The sequence below is a fragment of the Bufo gargarizans genome, chromosome 11 (genome assembly GCF_014858855.1).
Source record: "Bufo gargarizans isolate SCDJY-AF-19 chromosome 11, ASM1485885v1, whole genome shotgun sequence".
In the NCBI taxonomy this organism is placed as follows: Eukaryota; Metazoa; Chordata; class Amphibia; order Anura; family Bufonidae; genus Bufo; species Bufo gargarizans.
Window position 1 is genome coordinate 92,736,330 of NC_058090.1, and position 5,932 is coordinate 92,742,261.

The 5,932-nt window shown below is 46.4% G+C and overlaps 1 long non-coding RNA gene across 1 annotated transcript; it reads left to right on the plus strand.

Moving 5' to 3' along the window:
- The first annotated feature begins 1,091 nt into the window (after positions 1 to 1,091).
- On the plus strand, positions 1,092 to 3,877 carry LOC122921954. Its single transcript, XR_006387075.1, has 2 exons — positions 1,092 to 1,146; positions 3,777 to 3,877. It is a non-coding gene; the product is annotated as an uncharacterized LOC122921954 (long non-coding RNA).
- Positions 3,878 to 5,932: the final 2,055 nt, after the last annotated feature.

Here is a 5,932-nt window from a genome sequence, read left to right on the forward strand (position 1 = left end):
CAACACTACCTGTATGGACGCAGTTTCACAGTGATCACTGATCACAATCCCCTCAGCTGGTTGGCACGTCTCGCAGGAGACAATGCGAAACTGCTGAGATGGAGCCTGATTTTGCAGCAGTACATCTTCACCGTGCAGCACAGAAAAGGTAGCTTACATGGAAATGCCGACGGGTTGTCGCGGCAGGGAGAATCGACCGGAGATGGCTGGGTTGCTGTGGAATAGGCTTGTGGCCATTTCACCAGGAAACCTTTTAAAAGAGGGATGTGTGCCGGCATACATACATAATTCCTCTGGGTAGCCATCTTATATGCTTCTGGCCTATGTAAAAAACTGTGAACTCTCATCTTCATGAAGCCTGGGTCGCCTATGATATAGACGGACACTTTTATTACCACTACTCTTTGAGGCCAGCAATAAAAGGTCATAAAGGCTACACCAGGCCCAGCTCATCCTGTCCTATGAGATAAGATAAGCTTGCTGTCAAGCCTGGCTGGAGCGTGACGTCATTAATTTCCAGGTCTGGTTTGAGGAGAGCTAATAGCCCTTAATTAGCTCTGGGCATAAAACCAGTCCACTTTCATATTTCATTTATGAATCAACTTATGCCCATTCTGACACCAGATCCAGGCTCTACAGAGTATTGTGGTTAATTTGGTATCAAATATGACTAGAGGATGTGATTCCTTAGCTGACCTATGGGTGGTAGAAGAACTACAGGTCCCAGCATTACCGTGTGTGGTCTCATTCTGTAGGTAAATAAATAAGGATCGCAAATATGTATTCTGTATAAAAATATGCTGATGTATCAAGGAGATACGGGCTTAAGTATAATCCTCATTGTAGGAACTGAACTTTGATGGGGTCATAAAACACTTGGGGGCAATCCCTAGGATTGACAGTCACTCTGCTGCCATTGGCTGACAGGAGTAAGTCTCCTGCCCATGGGAGAGTTCATAAAAATCCGTGCACAAGGACAGAGGAGAGAGACCCATGGAACATCACCAGACACTTAATTGGACATTGACGGCATATCCCTGTATCAGAAGAACTTTGAGGGTCTCCCCTGATACATACTGAAAAGGGGTTTGCAAGGATTCAAAAAGGACATATGAACGACCATCTGAAACCCTGCAGAGAAACGAAGTATTCTTTCATCTTTTTCCCTTTCATTTGAACTGTCGTGATTATTTATATTGTTATTATTATTCTGTACATTTATAGTCATTTTCATTAGACTTGTCTGCACTGCTTTTTACCGCTTATTAAAGATTATAAAATCTAAATAGCCAAGTCTTCCATATTCTAAGCTGCTGGACAACGTACCTTGCCTTTGAAGAGACGTTACCAGGTAGTTAGTTAATTTGCATTTAGGAATTGTAGCTGGGGTGATTGACTGCGGTTGGTCAGTAAGTGATATCCGGTTCATCCACTGATCTGTGTGATAGTGAATGACCCGGATAGTCGGCTCGTGGACCGGGAACCCACGTGGTGGCAGTTACCGAAGTGTAGTGGGGGGGGGTGTTAGCCGAATGGTAATACCCCGGTCACGTGAGGTCTCTGTGTGTGCGCAGACTCCGTCACAGACCACTACGTCACAGCTGTGGGATCCGGAGCGGTCGGATCCATAGTTCGTGACAGTGGGCACATAAGGGGGCATTATACAGTGTGTGGGCACATAAGGGGGCATTATACTGTGTGTGGGCACATAAGGGGGCATTATACTGTGTGTGGACACATAAGGGGGCATTATACTGTGTGTGGGCACATAAGGGGGCATTATACTGTGTGTGGGGGACACATAAGGGGGCATTATACTGTGTGTGGGGGACACATAAGGGGGCATTATACTGTGTGTGGGCACATAAGGCGGGCATTATACTGTGTGGGGGACACATAAGGGGGGCATTATACTGTGTGGGGGACACATAAGGGGGGGCATTATACTGTGTGGGGGGGACACATAAGGGGGGGCATTATACTGTGTGGGGGACACATAAGGGGGGGCATTATACTGTGTGGGGGGACACATAAGGGGGGGCATTATACTGTGTGGGGGACACATAAGGGGGGGCATTATACTGTGTGGGGGACACATAAGGGGGGCATTATACTGTGTGGGGGGGACACATAAGGGGGCATTATACTGTGTGGGGGACACATAAGGGGGGCATTATACTGTGTGGGGGACACATAAGGGGGGCATTATACTGTGTGGGGGACACATAAGGGGGGGCATTATACTGTGTGGGGGGGACACATAAGGGGGGGCATTATACTGTGTGGGGGACACATAAGGGGGGGCATTATACTGTGTGGGGGACACATAAGGGGGGGCATTATACTGTGTGGGGGGGACACATAAGGGGGCATAATACTCTGTGTGTTAAAATGCATAAACTATTGTATCAATTAAAATTCCATTTACAAACTGATCGTTTCTTTCTACTTTTCGCTATTTAACAAACAAATTAGAAAAAAATGAAATTACGTTTCTGTGCTGCTTTCTTCTAAAACCTGGAAGTGTCTGGAAGTGCAGCTCAGCCCCATTCACTTCAATGATGCTTAGCTGCAGTACCTGACACAACCCTTGGACAGGTGTGCCGCTGTTTAACAAAGAATGGTCTAAACATAATTGGCAAACCAAATCAGGCCATGGGCCATTGTCTTCTTTTCTCCGTTCCTGCACAATTTTCTTGAAATTTGGCTTGTCGTGTTCCGCCACCTAGTGGACAAACTGCAGAGCTACCTAAATAATTGACCATGATCTGGACATAGAAGCGCTATCACCATCTAGTGGTAGTATACGAATTATGACACATGACCTTCATAAGCATTAAAAGTTGTTGGGAATACATAAAGCCTAGAAAGAAGGACCTCCGACTGCTACAATGTGGTCACCCTATTTTCAGGTGGTGGAGTACAATGTGGTCACCCCATCTTCAGGTGGTGGAGTACAATGTGGTCACCCCATCTTCAGGTGGTGGAGTACAATGTGGTCACCCCATCTTCAGGTGGTGGAATACAATGTGGTCACCCTATTTTCAGGTAGTGGTGTACAATGCAATCACCCGATCTTAAGGTGGTGGAGTACAATGTGGTCACCCCATCTTCAGGTGATGGAGTACAATGTGTCACCCCATCTTCAGGTGGTGGAGTACAATGGGGTCACCCCATCTTCAGGTGGTGGAGTACAATGTGGTCACCCCATCTTCAGGTGGTGGGGTACAATGTGGTCACCCCATCTTCAGGTGGTGGGGTACAATGTGGTCACCCCATCTTCAGGTGATGGAGTACAATGTGTCACCCCATCTTCAGGTGGTGGAGTACAATGGGGTCACCCCATCTTCAGGTGGTGGAGTACAATGTGGTCACCCCATCTTCAGGTGGTGGGGTACAATGTGGTCACCCCATCTTCAGGTGGTGGGGTACAATGTGGTCGCCCCATCTTCAGGTGGTGGGGTACAATGTGGTCACCCCATCTTCAGGTGGTGGGGTACAATGTGGTCACCCCATCTTCAGGTGGTGGGGTACAATGGGGTCACCCCATCTTCAGGTGGTGGGGTACAATGTGGTCACCCCATCTTCAGGTGGTGGAGATCAATGTAGTCACCCCATCTTCAGGTGGTGGGGTCTGGTGCTTGTCTGCCAGGTTCATGCCATGAGTGATAGGACCAGGGGGAGCTGGGGGGGCCCTCTCCCTGGAGGCGGAGTAAGTTATGAAGACATCCCAGAATTATTTACTGATCACAATTTATTTTTTCTTTTTTTTTCAGATGAAACAAGAATTTGGACAGAAGTTTACTCGTCTGTTGTATTAAATTGAGCTGAAATTCTAGTATTTTGGTTCAATAAATAAAATCATTTTATGACAGCCGCCCCCTCCAAAAAGCTGCAAGCCTCCATCCGTTCTGATCAGGCGAAGAAGACACCTTGTCTAAGAAGATCTCCTTTTTGGCTTGAGAAATATGGAGCTGTTCCCAGGACCGGACTATAGGAGGAGCAATAGAGCAATTGCCCCTGGGGTTTCCACCATATAGGGGTTTCCATCTGCCCCACCTTACCACATCTGGGCATTCAGCTGTATCACTATGGTGGGATATCTGAGGAGTGTAAGTTGGTTGCTGATTTGGGCACTACACTACAGGGCAGTATTACGCAAACGTGTGATACTTTGTGGCTCTCTTATTTGGCATTATATGGAAATATTTTTGCCATTTCTAGCAGTATATGGCACTGTGATGTACGGGTTATGACACTGTATGGCAGCATTATTTAGCGACTGTTATATTGGATTGTATGATACTGTGATGTGTGGTCACATATGGCACTGTATAGGACTCACTTGTTCTTACTCTATGGCAATACCATAGTATTGTTACTGGACTATGTATAGCTCTATTACGGTACTGTGCTCATGTGCCCTGGGTGCCAGGGTTGGTCCTTGAGTTACAAGTCTAGGCCAGCAAAATCTTTGCCTGGGGTAAGGAAAACTTAACAACTCCTCTCTGTGGCACTGCTTTTTAGGCAGATGGTATTTATGGCACTATTATTTTACTGTTGGGTTGGCCATGTGGCATGGGTGCCAACAAGAGTATTTATTTAGCTATTAGGACACTTTATGTTTCACTGTTTCATAGTACTGTATGGACATGACTGGCACTGTATGGCGGTTATAGAGGGCAGATTATAGCGGTATACTAGGGAATTTTTGCACTTTCTGCACAGGTTCACATGCTGCTCGCCAGATACCAACCTACCCTTTCATTCTGCAAACAGCATGGCTGCCATCCTTGTGATCCCTTAATTTTTGTCCGATTTTTTTGTGCCATTATAGGAGGTGCCGCCAGGCGCCCCCCATCGATTAGCGGCTGATTTGGTAAAGTTTTGTAGACGGGTTATTTGCTTCAATAAAATAAATGGATGCTTTGCATTGTGGAGCCGTCACTTTGTCTCGTTGCAATGTGTCAGGGAACCGAATGTGCGGTAAACAGCCCCCGTCATCGCTGTCGCTCTCACACTGCCTCCATTTACTGGAGACGTCGGGGTGTATTAAAGGACATTCTAGATCCTCACGTGACGTTAGATGCTGGAGGCGTCACCTGGTCACTGGAAGCCCCAGTATGATTGTCCTTTGATGCCACTAGGGTTGTCCCGCAGCTTTTCTAGAGTTCTGAATGGCACAAGGGTCTAGTTATGCTGCGGAAAGGAATCTAGAAAAACTGGGTGACCTCCAATGTGGTCTTGGCTGGCACTGAGGTTTTCACTCATCTTTTCTACAATCCTGGCCATGTTCTGCAGTGATAGGGGTCGTACTGATGCAGAACAAGCAGATTTCCCTTTCAGAACTCTAGAAAAGTTGGGTGATAACTCAATGGCAGTTCCAGTAGGATTAGTCACCCAGCTTATCTAGAGCCATAAATGATAAATCTCTCTGGTTAGGTATCAGTACATCCCCTATCACTGTATAACTAGGACCTTTTACCATTCAGAAAAGCTGCGTGAAGAACCCATAGCCAGCCAGGACCATATTGGCAGTTAGATTTGCAAGAGCCCTTATTGGCAATATATGTCAAATTATGTGGTGATATGGGATGGACACATCGTCACAAGAAAGGTTTGTCCTTCAAGACTTTAAAGGAGTTCTCTGGGAATTAAGTTTTGTCTAGGGAGCGATAATCAGAAGAAATAAAATGGCCACCGTCCTGTTAGTACACACAAATCCTGTCCTAATCGCACTGCAGGACAAGTGTTACCTCAGAACACTGAGCTAAACATCTGCCTCATCCTCCTCTCCTACTTGTCAGGGATTAGATGCTGAATACAGCTGATAAGATCTTTAACTGAATCTGTGTAGGAATGAAGTTCATGAGGAGACATGAAGTACAGAGAGGAAGTGGGGATGTAGTAATGAGCAGCAGCACTTGTATGG